Here is an 18,531-nt window from a genome sequence, read left to right on the forward strand (position 1 = left end):
GGTCCTGGCAGGCAGAAGGCAACAAGCAGGGACCCTCTTTCTGGCCCTTGTATGTTATCCAGGCTACCCACCAACAGGGAAATGACACTCACCTCCATGGTGGGGTAGTGTTAATCCAAGCTTTGCACCATAAATCCATCCCAGCGTCACTTCCTTGATCCCACCAGCACACACCCAAGATCCAGCCACCTCCAAAAAGCCTAACCTGTGAGCACGTGAGACTTTGGGGGGACCTCTAGATACAAGCCATAACAGTTGTTACCCACAGTACATATTTTCCACTAGCGTTCGGCGTTGGTATTGTGCGCTCTGTGGGTTTGGACAAGTGTATAACAGCGTACGCCCATGACTGTAGTATTATATTCTCTCTGTTCATCCCTCCTCCTTCTGGAACTCTCACATTACTGCCTTTTTACTGTGTTGTAGTCCTTCACTTTCCAGAGTGCCACATACTGGTTGGAGTCATTCAATGTGCAACCTTTTCAATTTGGCTTCTTTCATTTGGTAATATGCATTAAAGTTTCCTCTGTGTCTTTTGTGACTTGATAATTATTTCTTTTATAGTGCTAAATAATATTCTGCTGGCTGGATTTGCTAGACTATTTATCCATTGACTTTCTGGAGGAAATCTTGGTTACTTCCAAGCTTTGGCAATTATGTATAAAGTTCTGTAAACATCTTACGTATAGGTTGTTCACTTGGGTAGATGCCAAGAGGTTTGATTGCTAGGTTGTAAGAGTTAGATTTAATTGTGTAAAAAGCCACTAGACTCTTCCTTCACAGAGAGTTCTGGCTGTCCTTGGTGGCATTTGGTGGTATCTGTGTTCTGGTTTGGACGATTCTAATAGGAGTGATATCTCCTTGCTGTTTTATTTTGTATTTCCTCTATGATATGTGATATGATATGATCTATGTCTTCTTTGATCAGGTGTCTGGTTAAATCTTTGGCCTGTTTTTTAACTGGATTGCTTATTTTCTTGTTGTTGGAATTTCAGAGTTCTTTATATATTTTGGAGAGGAGTCCTTTATCAGAGATATCTTTTTTAAATTTTTATTTTAAAGAGGGTAAAACAAAACATAACCAAATGGAACAAAGCAGATCAGAAGAAAACAGCATAAATGACACAGATTTCAAAGCAAGACAACACAAGATCATCGTTGGCTACTATAATATAATGTCTCTTGTTTTCTTCTAAATGATTGTCTATATCTTCATACACAATGAATTCATACAAAACAAAATAGTATAAAACTGATTAAAACAGAATAATGAAAGCATTGCAGGCCTTCAAAACCGGACAATAGGAAAATCAGTACTGGCTACCGAAATGTCTCTTATTCTCTTCAAAATAGTTGTTGAAATTAAATAATACAAAACAGTCTAAACCACTCTAAACAAAGAATAAAATCATTACTGAATTTCACAGTATCAGAGATATCTTTTGCAAATATTTCCCCCAAATATTATTATATAGTCATGATTTCACACTGGTTGCTGTGACGCTCTTGTAAACAATATAAATATTATCTGTCTCCAAACTTTTTCTCCCATTCTGCAGATTGTCTATCTCTTGACACTGTCTTTTTCAGTGCAGAAAAAATTTACATACTAACAGAGTCTGGCTTACTGATTCTGCCTTGGGAAGGTCATGCCTTTCCTACCGTCGTGGAAAAGTTCTGTCTATGCCAAGGCCATCTCTGCTTCTCCAGGGTTAGCTTCTGAGCCTCTTAGTTTTGCCCTTTACCTCAGGTCTGTGATCCATTTGGAGTTAATTTTTGTGAAAAGTGTGAGTTTGTGTCTTGCTTCTTTTTTTTGCATATGGATTTCCATTTAGCACCATTTGTTGAAAAGCCTGTCTTTTCTGCATTGTAGTATTTTTGCTCCTTTGTTAGAGATCAGTTGACTGTTTATGTCGTTCTACTTCTGGCCTCTATTCTCTTCCATAGGCCTATTTGTTTTTCTTTTCAATAGCACTATGTACATTTCAGGTGGTTTTGTATGGTTGGGTTAATATCTATAATATTTGCTCCATTTGGATTTGTTGCTCTTGTTCTTTGTTCCTGTTTTTATCTTCCATATGTCTGTCTTTTGTGGTTTTAGTGGAGCGTTTTATAGGAATCCATTTTTCTCCTTTCTTGACACATCAATTACATTTCTTTTGTTACTTTTTTAGTGGTTCCCAGAGTTTGCAGTATACATTTGCAACAAATGCAAATTTGTTTTCAATTATATGCCACTTCGTGTATAGTGAGAGCACTATACAATAACAGAGTAATTCTAATTTTTCCTTAGTGTCATTGCCATCCCTGGTTTCACTTTTACATAAGGCTCCGTAATAAAATGAAAGACGTTGTTACTATTATTATTTTAAAGACACTGTTATCTGTTAGTTCAACTAAGAATAAGAAAAGTAAAAGTTTTTATTTTGGCTGGGGCTATAGCTCAGTGGCAGGGTGGTTCTACAGCATATTTAAAAAAAGAACAGAGAAAACTTATATTTTTTATTTTCTCTGTGGTGCTCTGTTATACGGATCTGAATTTCAGACCGGTATCATTTCCTTTTTCTCTGAAAAACTGCTTTGCACATTTCTTTCAAGGCAAATCTACTGAAAGATAAAGGCAAAAGCAGCCAGAGCCAAAGCGTGGGGGTGGGGGAGAACACGCCTCTTCTCACTTAGGCTGTACACAGATCACCCCTTCCTCCAGGGCAGGTGTAGCACTCCCAAAATCTCCTTGCCCTCATCTTGCACAGAATGAGGATATTTTTAGAGTTGGCCCCAGGCTCCCTGCTGAGAAGTAAACTTCCCAACTTCTCCAGTTGACACAGCGTGTTAACCATGACACGGTCTTCCTGGGGTTTTCTCCTTCCTGCAGGAGACAGTAGGCCCAGAATGACTGGAGCTGGGTGTCAGCCTTCTCTCCCATGTGAGGCCCCGCTGGCTGGCGCTGGGGATCAGCCTTGCTCTCCCTCAGCGAGACTCTGAGAAGCCGCGAGCAGGTTCCCTTCTGGTTAAGCGCTTCCTCTGAGACAGCTGACCTGGTAAGAAGAGCACAATGCCTTGGCACTCTTCACAAGGGCTTCCTTTCCCGTCCCTCATCTGCGTCTAAGGGCTTCCCTCCTACACCCACTGCGAGAATGTGGTAGAAGCAAAATTTAAAATGTGAGGACCTCTCCTGGTTGGCTTCCGGATTTTACGTCTCAGCTGGGTTGCCCCGTGCTGCCTGGGTTCTAGAGCCTTACGTGCACCTGTAGGTTGTGGCTGTCTCTATTTGCCTGTTTCTTGCCCCAGTTTTTGGGCAGAGGTTTGCCCCAAGACCTAACTTCCCTGATGGATTTAAGAGCTGTTGGATTTTAATTTTGTTCAACCTCTTGTTTGTTGTGAGGACAAAATGACAACTGCCCAGCTTCACATGCTGCGCTGGAAACAGATGCGAGAGAGAAGGGGAGGAAAGAGGAAGGGAAGGGGAGGGAGAGGAGGGAGGTGACGGGGAGAGAAAGGAGAGAAAACAGAAGGAGAGAAAAGGGCCTTTTGAGGGCACAGGAGGACCGCCGAAGTACCAAGGGGATGCAGGGGGCACCCTCTGGAAGCCTCAGCAAGAAACTGGAATTTGATAGAGGTAGAGCTAAAGGAGTGAGCAGAGTGACGTATTGACAGCTGATGGGAGGAGCCTGTGCACAAGAAGCAGGAGATTTGACTTTGTACGTTTGGGAAACCACAGGGATGTGCCAGAGCGGACACACCTGTCTCTTGTCAAGGTTAATTTTAATTTGAGCTCTGTCGAATGTAAGTCTTCCAAAGTTTTCCTTTGTATTTAGTAATCTTTGGGAATTCTGCTTTTATGTCATGCTTTAGGCCTTTAGGACCTAAAAATATTTATATCCATTTTCCCATCATTTTATGGCCTAATTGCTTAAATATTTTTTTCATTTTTTTTTTTTGAAGGTAGTAAAAATACAACAGAACAAGACAGAACAAAGCCAATCGAGACAATGCAGTGAAATTGGTGCAACTTCACAGCAGGATTCTAGGATAGTAGTAATAGGTACTATAGTATATCTTGTTATCTTCACAGTAGTTTACCAGTCAATTAGATACAGTGAAATCAAACCAAAAACAGAGCATTATAAAACCAATTGAGAGTATTGAATAGAGCAAACAAAACAGTGAAAACAACCTGTACCTTCAAGCAGAAGATATAAGGAGATCCCCCATATTTGCCATATTGCATATGGTCATCCTCCCAAGAGAGGCTGAGACATCTATTCCCAGTAGCGAGGAGGGTGGTGTTTGATCCTCAGCCCGCATAGTGCCAGGCTCACAGGAGCCACTGGTTCTCCTCTTGGCCCACACTGGGGGCACTTACCTGCTTAAACCTTAAGTCTTCTGAGTTATAACTTCTGAGTTATAATTGAGTTATAATTTAGTACCCAATTTTATTTAGCTTCTCAGTATCATTTATTCATGGCCCTTCTTTTATGTGCTGATTTGTGATCTGCCATTGTATACTAAAATTTTGTATTTGAACCCCACTGCCTGCCAAGAAGCAGTGCTGATCCCAGGGCACTGAGGAAGATTGTAGGCCCCGAAGCCTGGGGGGTGGCTGCCTGCTGCCACCTGGACAGGCCTCGTGCTCTGCCTACTTTTGACAAGGGCTTGTTCTGCTGGTACTGCGTTTCGGAGGACAAGGGTCCCAGCCCAGCCAGGACAGCCTGTGCGCTGATCTCCATCCTGTGGATCCTGGGCTCTCTCACCTGGGCTTGGTTGTCTAGAGCATGTGTGTCCATTTCTAACCCCCAGAGGCCAGCAGACAGCAGCTTGCATGGTGTCTGGGCCAGGACCTCACCGTTACTTGCAGTGTCTTTTTCTCAGGGTGTGCTTCTCAAGTCCTCCAGGTTCGGGCTACCCTAGACCACTCGTGGCCAGCACTTTGCCAACAAGGAAGGTGGGGGTATTGAACATTCAGGCCGCGTGGGCAGTCAAGGACACTGAGTGATTTCTGAGAGCCTCTGGGTGCTGCAGGCAGGTCACCCTGCATTTCCCCATCCTGTACCCTTTAAAGAAGTCTGACTGGGCTCTCTGTGTTCCCTAGCCACTGAATTTCAGTGGAAACCAATGGAAGCATTGTGACAAGTGTAGGAATGCAGTGCTTGCACTCAGTGGCCGTTAGCCAGAGTCAAAGCCATGAGTCTTAAATGAACATCACGTGCTGGTAGGCACCATGGACACTCAGGCGGCTCTGTGTCACCCGCCCCGCCAGACTCAGGCTCCAATGAAAGCCTGGCTGTTTTCCAGCCAGGGACTGCTCTGCAGCTGGCCAGTGCGGTAGCACATTTGGGTGGAGAAGCATGGGAGGGGAATCCAGGGGGCAGCGAGAGCCAAGTGCTATCACTCTAGGGCCCCTTAGCTACTAAGGTTTCACTCTGATCTCAGTGTCAGTGACAGCAGCAAGACTCTGTGGCAGGGACAGCCCTGGCCCATGGCACTTTACTGATAACCTGTGCCCTGGGCCACCCGACTGTGCGGAATACTTGGTCATCTTTGCGTGGGCATTTTGACCATGGGCAGCACCATGGCACTCTATTCGGTTCCCTGTCTGTAAAAGGACAACTGTAGAGCACCTGCCCTGTCCAATTTCCTGAGGATAATTGTGTGAAGTGCTGACTGGTGAGGCCTAGGACAGGAAGTGAGGCTGCAGTACTTGGCTGTTCATTCTAAACCTCCAAAGTTGTCGTGCAGTGAAAATGTACAATATGTATTTTATGTTGAGTTTTAATGACCTTAATTTTGAAAATGTGTTCTTGTAAATAAATTTTATTACCCAGTGAAAACATGTTTATAATTTAGATTTATTTTGGATATGTATTCTTTAAAGTATTCTGAGCTTACCTGCTTTGAATATTAAGACCAGAAATTACCTTCTTTTGGGGGGAGTGTTAAAATCTGTAATTCCTTCTAGGAAAGATAAATTTGGTACATGAAGAAAGTTCTGTGTACAAATATTCACAATTGATCAGTGTGTCTCTAGTGCCTTACTTTATGTGGTTATTTGTTGATCCTTGTATATTTTGTGTTTTAATGTGGAGCAAATGTTTGTAATATTTGAAGGTAATATATACACATGTGCATAGGCAAAAAATTATGTTTAGGTTTGCTTATTTATTTTTTGCTTGATTTTTTTCTACTATCATCAAATAAAAATTTAGGGTCTCAAAAATCAGAATCTATAGGGATCATCATGTGAGTAAAGATGTTTCAAAAAACAAAAGACACTTTATTTCCCTCTGAGCAGGGTGTTCTTGTGAGTCATCATTTTGCTTCATGGTCTGCTAATGCGAGAGGAGCAAGATCCCTCCTCCTTCGCCCTTAGACCTTGTATTTGTCAAGTCTCTCATTCCTTTCCTGGGCTTTGTGCTTGGGGGTAGAATGTGCTGTGGTGTGGACAGGGTTTGTTCCCTCTGGAATCCATATTGCAGTTTATCTCCATTGTGAACTGTTAGCACTTGCAGTGTAAACCTCCCTGTGGTACTTGGAGGTGGGCCCTGTGGGAGGTGATTAGACTTCGGGGCTGTTGGGGGGCTGGGGATTCACTGCTGGTGCTTTGTACGAAGACGTAGAGAGGCCAGACCGTGCACGCATGTGCGCAGTTCCATGTGTCTTGCTGTGCGATGCCTTGTGTTGCTCTGGGGCTCTGCCAGCATGATCCTCACCAGGTGTGGTCGCTTGACCTTGGCCTTCCAGTATCGTGAGCCACAATGAGCCTGTCTTCTTCCTATGTTAACCACCTCTGAGGATTTCGTCATCATTCAGACTGGGAACAGACTAATACAAGACAGTTTAAAAGAATAAATTTCTAAATTAAATTTTAAAATCAGTTAGCTAACAAAGTTTTAAAAGCACTGAACTACTGAAACATTCTGAAAATGAAACTACCAATCATTAAGTAAAAAATCTATAGAGTGATGTGAAAATACACAAAAGATACAAATCTTTAATGGGCAAAAAATATGAATGGCCCTTAAATATAGATAAAAATGTTAGCAAGGAGGCGAGGACTGTCATGCCCCTCTGCAGAGAATGTAAACTGCTCCAACCTCACCTTTGAAGGTAATTTTTTATGGTAACTATTAACATAAGATACTGCGCTACTTCCCTATTGCTTTTGTTTGGTTGGTTTTTTTTGGTGGAAGAGGTACCAGGAATTGAACTGCGGATCTTGTGCTTGCCAGCAGGTGCTGTGCCACTGAGCTATATCCCTGGCTCTCCTAGTACTTTTTTTTTAAAATTTGAGACAGGGTTTCATTAAGTTGCCCAGGCTGAGCTTGAACGTGGAGTCTCCTGTCTCAGCATCCCACGGTGCTGGAATTACAGGCGCACACCACCGCGCCCAGCTGGAGAGGATTTCTGTGGTTAGCAGGTACTTAGCCAAAGCATTGGAGGTCTTGCCACTCCCGAGAGAGTGAGCACTGTGGTCCCATGACCATGGCCAAACTGTGGGACCTCTGCAAAGCCTTTGCGCTGTCATCAGCAAAGTGGGGCTGAGAACTGTTCCCCCCACCCAGCTGGTTGTGTTTGGGAGTAAGAGGTAAGGCTCTCGAAGCACTTCGTACATTGCCTGGCATGTGGGCTCAGGTTAAATACTGGTCATTTGCCTCTCTGAATAAATTGTATTATAAGTGGGCCACAGTATTTTGAAGACTTTGCTTACTGTAATTATTTTGGCCAATTTTTCCTTGAAGCTTCTTATGTCTCATGTCCTGGGTGAGGCTTGGGGATGTAAGTATGACTGGAATGAGAGCTGGCCCCCTGGATGAGCTGCATTCTTTGGGGGTCAGTTTCAGCACCTACGCTGACTGCTGGGGTGCAGGAATGCACAGGGTCTGCAGGGGCAAAGGAGAGATGCTGGAGGCGGAAAAGCCTGCCTGCAAGAGTAGATGGCTGCACTGAGTCTTAAAAATCAATTAGTACTTAATATATAGTTGGTTACCTGGTAACCACTGTAAATGCCATAGAATGAGAGGTGTTTAAAAGTAAGTTGTCCTTCATTGCTTGTCCCCCAGCTGTCCAGTGCATCTTGAGAGCCACTGCTGATTACCAAGATGCCTTCCTTGTTGAGGACAGGAGCCGAGCTTGGGGATTTGACGAAGTGTATGTAGTGTCTGGTTTTTAATACTCCTGGAACCCAAGAGCAGCAGCAGGGAGGACAGAGTGGAATGATGAGGTATAGCTAGACTTGGGCAGGAGATTTCTCAGCTATGTTTCCTAAAAGAGTTAAAGACATCATATTATAGTAGTCCATGCATACCCATGTTTATAGCAGCACAAATCACAAGAACTGAACCTTGAAAGTGGCATATATGCCCATTAACACAAAAGAGGGCAAAGAAAATATGGTGTTACACACAATAGAGTACTACTCTGTCATAAAGGAGGATAAACTTCATCTGTGAGAAATGGATGCACCCTGAGACCATAATGTTAAGTGAAATACAAGGCACACAAGCTTAAATATTGTGTGATTTCTCTTAAACGAGAAACTCAAATTATAAATAGAGAACAAAATATAAGATAAATAACGGGAAGCAGGGAGAAATTTTTCAAATGGCAAGAGGACCAAGAGATGGATGAAGTAGGGAGGAGGCAGGAAACAGGACTGCAAAGGAATTATGACATACTGTGCACATGTATCAGGGCCACACAAGGAGTGTGAACATTAGATCCTAGAAACGTGTACTACTACAAACAAAAACCAAAAAGGGTTCACTACACCAGAAAAGAGAAATGGTTTTATAAGATCTTGCTGTCCGAAGTTAAAACTGGTTAACCTATCAATAGAGCTTTTAAAACTCTGCAAATAATTATGTGAAAATCCTTGACCATTTGACAGAACTTGAAAAAAATTTTTTGATGTAAATACTAAGTAAATACCTTTTCTTAAAAACAAAGATATTTAAAAGAAATGTGCAGCTATTGAGTCATGGGTGATACTTTCTTGTGTATTCTAGTTTCCATTAAAAACAAATAATATGTGATAGCATTACAGAAAATAATTATATTTTAATAAATGTATTTATCTTTAAACACTGCAATTTTATATAGATCATTAATGAAGCAGGGATGATGTATTCTAGAAATTTCTCCATCTTGGTGTCTTAGATGACCACACACACAGTAGAGCATTTATTTCAGGACAGTGGCTTTCAGGACTAAATAAAGCCTGCCTTTGATAAAGTATCTTTTATGTGAAGCTACTGGGTATTGAGGTCAACTCTGACTAGATTGTGGCTTGAATAGTAGTGACCCTCAACTACTCAAAAAAGGGAAGAAAAAAAGAAAATTGGTTTTAAAGATCTGGCTGTCCACAAATTAGTAGAGTTTTATTTACTCTTTGACTCTTGGTTTGTAAGTCATCAGCTCATACGAGGAATATAAGAGAAGCATTTCTTCCCAATGCAGATCATACCCTACATGGATCATCTGCCTGTCTTAAGTATCCAAACTTCATACAGTGTAGAAATCTTTCAACACAGTGTTTTAAGTTGCAGTTTGCAAGGGCGAGATTTATGTTTATTTTCTAAAATGCATACACAGAAGAACCTCCTGTATCTTTTCTGGTGCTGGGATTTGAACCCAGGACTTTTCATACCGAGCCCTCTTCCCAGTCTGTTTTAGTTTTTATTTTGAGACATGATCTTGCCAGCTCACTAAGTTACGCATGTGCTGGGCTTGAGCTTGTCACCCACTGCCTCAGTCTCCCAAACTGCCGCACTTGCAGGCCCATGCCAGCACTCACAGCCATGTGCAGAAAATTTTAAGTGGCATTCCAGATGTAACCAGTAGATCACCAGCCAGTTGTGGATGATTTGGAAGTTTACTGGGTGTCACCCAGTGGGTTGGACGCTTGATGGTAGCACAGAATGAAGTCATAGTTCTGTACTGAGCAGTGGGTGTTGATCTTATTTTCAGTGTTTTACAAACCCAATAGTTGTTTTATATTGCCTTGTTTTAGTTTCATTTTAAGAAATTCTTTAGAGGTTTTAAGTTGATATGTAGTACATTTAAATTTTTCTTATTTAAAATAATGAAGCTGGGTGTGGTGGCTCCTGCCAATAATCCCAGCACCTGGGAGGCTGAGGCAGAAGGTTCGTTATAAGTTCAAGAGCAGCCTGGGCTACAAAGTGAGCTCAGTGTTGGCCTGAACTGCATAGTGAGACCCTCTCTCAGAAAGACTAAATAAATCAATAAAAATAATGAGAAATTTGCTTCATTTGGCACTCTTATGCATAATACCAGATTTCATGAACAAATTATTGCCGTCAACTGGGAGGAACATGTTACTGTCAGTTCCGTTTATTATCCAGTGGTTTGATGGTGGGTTGTGTTAGGCATGTTTCGTGTGGTCATCTTTTTCTGAAGTCTTCTTGCTGCTCAAGGTACTTTCAACTGTATGTTTATAGTATTTGTAGCATTCAGTGCAGCACTATGTATATTCTCTGATTGACTGATACTGGGGACTGCACCCAGGGCCTTCACACTGAGCTACTTTCCCAGCCCTTTCATTGCTTTTTATTTTAAGACAAAATCTTGATAAATCACCAAGTTGCCCAGGCTGGGTTTGAACTTAGATCCTTAAAGTTAACTACACAAATTATGTTCATTCACTTAGCAAATATGTATTGGGTGCTTCATATCAGGTAATGATGATTCCCATCAGTGGGGACCAAAGGAGAAGGCAGAGACGGAAGGTAAGCAGCAGGTACAGCATTTGTGGGTTATTACCACCCAGTGGTAAGGTCAACAAAGTGTCAGTGACAAGGCACACCTGCTTGGTAATTTGGACTAGTCACTTAATTTACATTAAGTGAAAGGAAATCAAAATCACTTTACAAGTATTAGAGTACTGCATAACAATATCCAGAACTGGCCCAAAGATGAATTGTATCATTTGGAATTCAGATTAGCTGCCTGTAACAGATTCCCTGCATAGTGAGTAGGTTAATCAAGTTACAAATGTCTCCTTACTGTCACAGAAGCCTGACTGTACAAGGGCTGATAAAAAATTGGCATAGGTTTAAATTAAAATTTGTTACAGTAAAGGACACATTTCTGTGAATCCCTCTGTGTTTTCCTTTGCTTTAAATACACTTACCTCATTGTTCCTGCCACCTCGGGAAGCAGTGCTGGAGTCTTTTGTGTCTTCAGTTGTGCTGTCTTGATGTCTGTCCCACACAGTCATTTTGACTTTGAGGAAGAACTGGAAAGCACATGGTGCCAGCTGACCGGGGCGGGTGAGCACACACTGTCGTATTTTTACGAGCCTGCCTTCCGGCCTTCCGGTCAGTGGTGTGTACAGCAGTAGTCATTGAGCTTCTCATCGGGTCGTGAAGATGCTCCAGAGCTGCTTCCGGAAGTGGCAGATATGGTAGAATAAATGTGTTTGAAATGATAGGAAGCATATTTTTGGTCTTTTTTTTATTTCAAAAAGCAAAACAAAAAAAGGATAGAAATGATACAGAATTTCAAGAAGAAAAAAAAGTAGAGGATTAACACTAGTTAATATATTGCACATCTCAGAATTGGTTGCTCAGGTTTTTTGTCTTTTTGAGACAGTCTCACTGTGCAGTTTGGACTGGCCTTGAGCTCACTTTGTAGCCTAGACAGGTCTCAAAGTCATAATGATCCGCCTGCCTCAGCCTCCCGAGGGCTGGGTTTACAGGAGTGCACCATCACTCCCTGGCGATAGGAAGTGTTTTGAGAGTAATTAATGGTGATATCTTTTACTTTATTAATTTAAAAAAATTTAAACACCATGTATTTTGATCATCATTTGTATGTTTCTTTCTGTTTTCTAGAATAATGGTTTTACCAGTGCCTTAGGATTCTTGTGCTGCTGTAACAGATACGTGTATTCATCATACTCAGACAACAGTGAGGGGCATTAGGAAGATTTTTTAAAAAATTAGCCTTAGTTCTGTTTCCCTAATTGGAACTGAAGTGTCTTAACAAAATTAAGAGAAGTTTTGTTTGTTTGTTTTTGGTTTTGGTCCTGCATGAGAGAGCATGCATTTTCATCCAGCAGAGCACAGGGAGGGGTAGCTCCCAAGGGTGACCAGGTGGTTTGAACAGACATTATCAGAAACAACCGTTGCTTTCAATTTGGTTTTAATGAAATTTCAAATACAGTTGTTGTCCCACTTGGAGGTTTTGTCGTCTCACTTTAAGGTTTTGCCTTCTGTAGCTTGTTTTTGTGGTTAGCTGCTCTCTGAAAATATGAAAAGGAAACTGCCAGAAGTAAAGAACTGATAAGTCTTAGGTTGCACGACCTTCTGAGCAGTGTGACGGAGTCTTCCACCTGCTCCCCAGGGTGTGAACTCCCTTTCTGTGCCCGCGTGGAACACAGCCCTCACCTGTACTTGGCGTTCCTCGTAGTTACCAGCTTTACTGTCACCAGTAAAGCTGTATCTGTGTCCAGGGGACCTTTACTTTCCTTTGAAAAGGCCCCAGCGCATAATAGCACTGATGCCTACAGTTCAGATAAGCTGAGGAGAAGCAGTGAAGTCCTCCTTTAAGGGAAGAGGTGAGCGTTCTCATTACAATAAGAAAAGAACAGTATGCTGAGTTCAGTAAGATCCATGGTGAGCGCCTGTGAAATCCTGAAGAAGTACAAAGAAATTGTGCTGGTTTTGCTGTTGCACAATCAAACCTCAAAGATCTGCGGCCACAGTGTGTGGTACAGGTGTAGTTCATGTGGAAAAGGCATGCAGTGGTGCACGAAGGTGTAGGAAAAAAGAACTGTGTGTGTGGGGCTTGGTGCTCTGTGCGGTTTCAGGATCCATGGGTCTCTGGGTAAGCTGGGACAACTGTAGCATTTGAGGAAAATTTCATTTATCAGATGTGGCTTGGGGTTTAAAATCCTGAAAGCCACTGCCATGAGTAAGCATCAACAGTCTCAAGCCCCCATCACTGAGAGACCAGTTGGCTGTTTTTCTTGCCAGCTAGTAGCTTTCATCCTCTTTAATTTCTTCCAAATGGAATCATTCAAGTCCGTTCGCTTGAGGCGTATTTTAAACATTTTAGCCTAGTTATCACCATTTTGGAGATTAGAATTGAACCTTTTTATGAGAATCATTGCATTTGATTTATGAAAGAAGAGTTTAAGAGGAACAGGAAATTAAAAAGAATGATCAGAAGCCTATTTCTTTTGCTTATTGCAACCAGAAAGAAAGAAGCACTTTCTCAAACTGCCCTTTGGAAACCTTTACTAGTGCATTTGGGAAGTGACGGAGAAACTGCGTGGGTGCCTGATTTATGGCCATGGGAAACCGAGTCATTCCTTTGCTGCAGGCCCACGAGAAGCAGGGTATGCAGCAAAATCTCATCTGCCTTCACAGGAACAGAAAATTAATGCCATTATTTCTTTCATTATCTGAAATACTGGATTGAAAGGTGCATCATTTATATTTAAACATTTGCACCTTCTTTCTGGCCAATCGTATGGTGGGAAAATGTGTTTTGCCTGTGACAGGTTAGAAATGCTGAAGTCATGTAAATACAATGACTTGAAGTGTGTTAGCTTTATTTCTATGGACTTTACAGTCTTTGTGATGTTCATATCCCTCCCCCTGGCTTTGGAGTCTATATATTTATGTAGGCATATGTCGCTCGCTGTCTCAAAAACCTGCATGGGCCTTATCAGTCATCTTTCTAACATCTGAACCACATCGAGATTAGAAAGATCCCAGTTGTCCTGTGATTCAAGCATGCCTTTATTTTTCATTCGCCTTTGTCTGTTAACTCTATTGACTTTCAAAGCTATTTAAAGTTTTATATTATCATAAAGCACATTTTACTTCCTCTGTTCAGGTTCATGATGGAAAATTTCCATCTTCTGATTTTGTGTTTGAGTTTGAAAATATCTAGTACCTAGTCTGAAGCCCACAGGAGAATCCTTCAGTTGTAGGTTCACTTCCGTAGTTACAACCCATTACAAATTAAGTGAGTCTGTCCCTGTTTTTCCCAGGGTAAAGTCTGATTATTTTTAGTTGCCATTTTCTGGGGTTAGTGGGATTGAGGACAGGGATTTGAGGAAGGCTAAAGACCACCTGGTTTTCTAGAACTTCCTTCTCATTATCTGCAAGAGAGAAAGAGAAAGTCCACAAAACCATCACCTACCCTTCTGTTTTGAAGTTTAAAAAAATTATTTGGCTTATATAAGCTATACTTAAATTGTAAAAGATACATATTTGGTCATGCTTTAAATACTTCCTATATATATATATATATATATATATATATATATTTGTGTCTTGTGTTCATATGCAAGCAGTTTTACTTCATAGCTGTACCTTGTTCCCATGAGCATGTCATTTGTTTATGTTTCTTGATTGATAGTTATTTCCATTTGTTTACTATAAACAGCTGAGCATATCATTTTTCTTTTCTTTCTTTTTTTTTTTTTTTTTTAACAAACTTACACTTTAAAAGAACTTCAGATTTTCAGAAAAATTACAAAGCTGGTGCAGAGTTCTCACACTCTTCCCCTTTCTAAGGCACACCCCATTTGCCTGATGATTGGCAACATGCTACGTTGGGGGCTGGTGATATGGCTCAGCGGGAGAATGTGTGCTTAGCATGCATGAGGACCTGGGTTCGACCCCAGCACCTAAAATAGAAAAACAGACAAGCATGTTACGTTGGTATGGCGTATCTGTTAGTATTTACAAACCAAATTCATATTTCATTTAAATTTTCTAGAGGTTTTGCCTAGTTTTGCCTAGTACATTTTCTTTTCCAGAATTCTATCCAGGGTAATACATTTGGTGACCTTGGTCCTCCTTAGGTTTCTCTAAGATTCTCAGACTGCCTCAGCTTTAATAGCTTGAAGTTTTGCTGAGTACAGGTCAGGCATGTTTTTAAAATGTCCCTCCTTTGGGCTTTGTGTGATGTTATCATGATTAGACTGTGTTGTGTTTTGAAGAGGAAGACCCCCAGCACTCTTGGCACCACCAAGTTCTACGGTTCTGATTAATGCAGTGCCATGCGTCTGCTGGTACTGTATGAAACTTTCCCCACCCTGCAGATCTGCTGTTCAACTTCCCCTGTCTCCTCTCAAGTCTCTGGCAAGCACTGATCTTTTACAGTTTCCATAGTTTTGCGTTTTCCAGAATGTCTTGTAATTGGAATCACCATATGGATACTGTATTGTACAGTATCCATACAGTACAGGTCATACTGTACTGGATCACCATACTGTAGTTTGTCTATATACTTATTATAGGATGTCTTACCTAATTCCAGAATTAAGTAATGAGAAATAAAGCTGCTATAAACATTTGTGTGCAGGTTTTTGAGTAATCGTAGATTTTCAGATTAGTTAGGTAAATAAGGGATATGGGTGTAGACTGATGGCAAGTCCTTTGAACTTCACAACAAACCACTGAGCTGTGTTGCTAAGTACCTGTAGCATTTTGTGTTCCCCTCTAGAGTGAAGGAGAGCTCCCATCCTTCTGCTTTCTGGCCCGCATGTGCGATTGTTAGTTGTTTCCTTTTCATCTGTCCTGATAACCAGAATGATGTCTTGTTTTAAGTGCAGCTCTCTAATGGAAAATGATTATGCATATTTTTGCATGAACTTATCAGCCATTTGTATCTTTTCTCTTAAGCGTCCAGCCCTTTTGCCCATTTCTTAACTAAGTTTTTTTTTCCCTTATTGTTGAGGTTCAAAAAAATTTTTTTTGCATTTCAGTCAGCAGGTTCTTTATCAAATATTTGTTTTCAAATTATCTTCCCTTAGTCTGGTTTGTGTTTCATTCTTCTAATAGTGTTTTTTTTAGAACAAGTTGGATTGTGTTTTTAGTCCTGTATCTAAATTCCCTACCAAAAACAGGTCATGTGAATTTTCTTCTAGTAATTTTAGAGGTCTGTATTTTATGTTTTGGTCAGTAGTCTTTTTTGTGAAAGGTGTAAGGTCTGTATTATAGTGTTGTTTTTTTTTTTTTTTAAATAGTGCGGACATGGAAATTTTCAAGCACCTTTTCTTGCTATTTCTATATTAAATTGCCTTTGCTTCTTTGTCAAAAATCAGGTGGCTGTGTTGGTCTGTTCTCCACTGTCTTGGTAATCCATGTGTCTTCTGCTGACATTGTAGCTCGCTGGTAAGTCTGGAAATTGGGTAGTGTGAGAATTTCAGTTCTGTTCTTCTTGTGCTGGCTTTTGTAGGTCTTCTGTTTTTCCATATAAACTTTAGGATCATTTTATCAATATCGACAGAATGGTTTGCTAAGAATGTGAAATTGCATTGAATTTATAGATCAGTTTGGGGAAAAGTGATATCTTAACAGTGTTGAGTCTTCTCATCCATGAACACAGAGTGTCTCTTCATTTATTTAGATCCATTTCTTTTAGTTTTGTAATTTCTACATATAGAGCCTGCACGTTTTCCTTTCTCCTTCCACTCTGTTCTCCTCCTTGTTCCTACTGTAAATGTGTTATAAATAAATGAGTGTTTTTTAAATTGCAGTTTTTCATCAGTAGTACAGAGGAGGATGATTGACCTTTTTGTATGCACCTTGTATTCTTGCAACATATATTTACTAGCCCTAGGAGTTTGTTTGTCTATTCTTTGTAATTTAGACATTCTACAATAAAGAGTTTTGTTTTTCCCTCTCTGGTCAGTATATGTTTTAAGTTGTTTTTAGGTCTTCCAGTGCAATGTTGAACATGCTGAGAAGGAACATCCTCACCCCATTTCTAGTCTTAGGGAAGAAATGTTCAGTTTCTCACATGGAGTTTGGTATTGGCTCTAGGTTTTCTACAGATGTTCCTCATTGCTCCAAGGTTTCCCTTATTCATGTTTGCTGTGAATTTATCATGAATTATCCTGCCTTTTTGTCAAATGCTTTTTTACATCAGTTGATAAAATCCTAAGACTTTCCTACCTAGCATGCTGTGTGTGGGGTCGGTTATCAGCAGTAGTTTAACTAGACTCATGTGCTTGAAGTAAGTCCCACCTGGACAAAAGGTTTGTAATTATTTTTGTATGTTGTTGGGTTTGACCTAATATTTTGTGGATGATATTTTTATATCTGTATCTGTGAGAGATTGATGTCTAGTTTTCTTTTTTGAAATGACTTTTTCTAGTTTTGACATTTGGGCAAAACAATTCCCTCAGAATGAGTTGAGAAGTCTTCTCTCTGCTTTTATTTTCTGAAAGAGATTGTGATGGGTTGGTACTATTTCTCTTTCTTAAATGTTTGGTAGAATTTAGCAGTCATGCCATTCAGAGTTAGACCTGATGCTTTTTCTTCTGGCAGATTATTAATTATTGATACAGTTTTAAAATATAGACCTAGTCAAATTATTTCTCTTCTTGTGTGTATTTCATTAGTTTGTCATTAAATTTGTAGGCATAATGCTTTTGTAGTGTTCTTTTATTATTTTTTATTGCTTATGGAATTTATAATGGTGGTCTTTTTTCATGCTAATATTAGTAATTTGTGTCTAATGTCTTTTTTATGCTTAGCCTGGCTACTTTGTCAGTGGTATAGTCCCCATCCCCATGCCAATCGGGCTTTAAAAATTTTTTTTTTAATCTTTAAGAGAATAAGACCAAATAAAACAAAACAGAATAAAGCCCATCAAAACAAAAGAGTAAAAGTAATACACGACTTCAAAACAAGATAATAGGAAATAACAATGGCTGCCATAATGCCTCTTGTTACCTTTAAAGTAGCTGTCCATGCCTTCAGACTTAATAAAATCAAACCCAATAAAACAATAAAACCAATCAAAACAAAACAAAGAAAACGACAGAGGACTTCAAAACCAAATAATAGGGAATTAACAGTGGCTCCTACCTTCCCTTTTTAGACTTTTCTTCCCCTTTCATTCCCACAGTATGTTTGTACATTTTGGCTTCCACTAACTTCCTCAGTTTCTTGTGCCAGGCAGGTAACACAGCGTTTCCCCATGTGAGTCCAAACCATTTCACCCAAGAGCACGATCATAAGTTGCACCCATTTACCTACAAGAGCCTCGTGAGTATCCTTCTATATAGCCGAGTAGCTTTCCATTGTATAAAAATGCCGTGTCTTCCTTAACCATGCTGCAGTTGAGGGGCAAGCTACCCTTGCTTTTTTCTGGTTCCCTGTCACACGGAGCATTGTTTTCTCTGCTTTGACTCTCAAGTTAATGTTTCTTGTATACCACATATTAATAGGTTTTGTTTCTTGATCTACTCTGCCTGTGTTTCTTTTTATTGGTGAATTGAAGCATTTACGTTAATAGTACAGCCAACATGCATCGGTTCATTTCTGTCATGCTTTTTCCCCTGCCATTGGCTTCCTGCTTTTCCCCTCCATTCAGTAATTTCCCCACTTGGTGATCCTACCCTTACCACTGTTCTTGGGACTGTGGTCATTTATTTCTCTCTCTCTAGAATGTCCTTCAGTACTCTTTGTAGGATTGGTTTGGTGGTTCTGAATTTCATCAGTTATTCTTCGTCATGGAAGTATCTTATTTATTCATTAATTT

The 18,531-nt window shown here is 40.5% G+C and overlaps 1 protein-coding gene and 1 long non-coding RNA gene across 7 annotated transcripts in view; one reads left to right on the top strand and one right to left on the bottom strand.

The window, feature by feature from the left end:
• LOC100721498 (S-adenosyl-L-methionine-dependent tRNA 4-demethylwyosine synthase TYW1) overlaps positions 1 to 18,531 on the top strand; it is a 174,872-nt gene that overhangs the window by 101,438 nt on the left and 54,903 nt on the right. The window lies entirely within an intron of this gene.
• Positions 6,140 to 11,388, bottom strand: LOC134472553 (uncharacterized). Its single transcript, XR_010042428.1, has 3 exons — positions 11,150 to 11,388; positions 7,988 to 8,262; positions 6,140 to 6,822 (listed from the first exon to the last, which is right to left on the bottom strand). It is a non-coding gene; the product is annotated as an uncharacterized LOC134472553 (long non-coding RNA).

The sequence above is a fragment of the Cavia porcellus genome, unplaced genomic scaffold (assembly GCF_034190915.1).
Source record: "Cavia porcellus strain 051 isolate PalLab524CR breed Dunkin Hartley unplaced genomic scaffold, mCavPor4.1 scaffold_23, whole genome shotgun sequence".
Taxonomy (NCBI): Eukaryota; Metazoa; Chordata; class Mammalia; order Rodentia; family Caviidae; genus Cavia; species Cavia porcellus.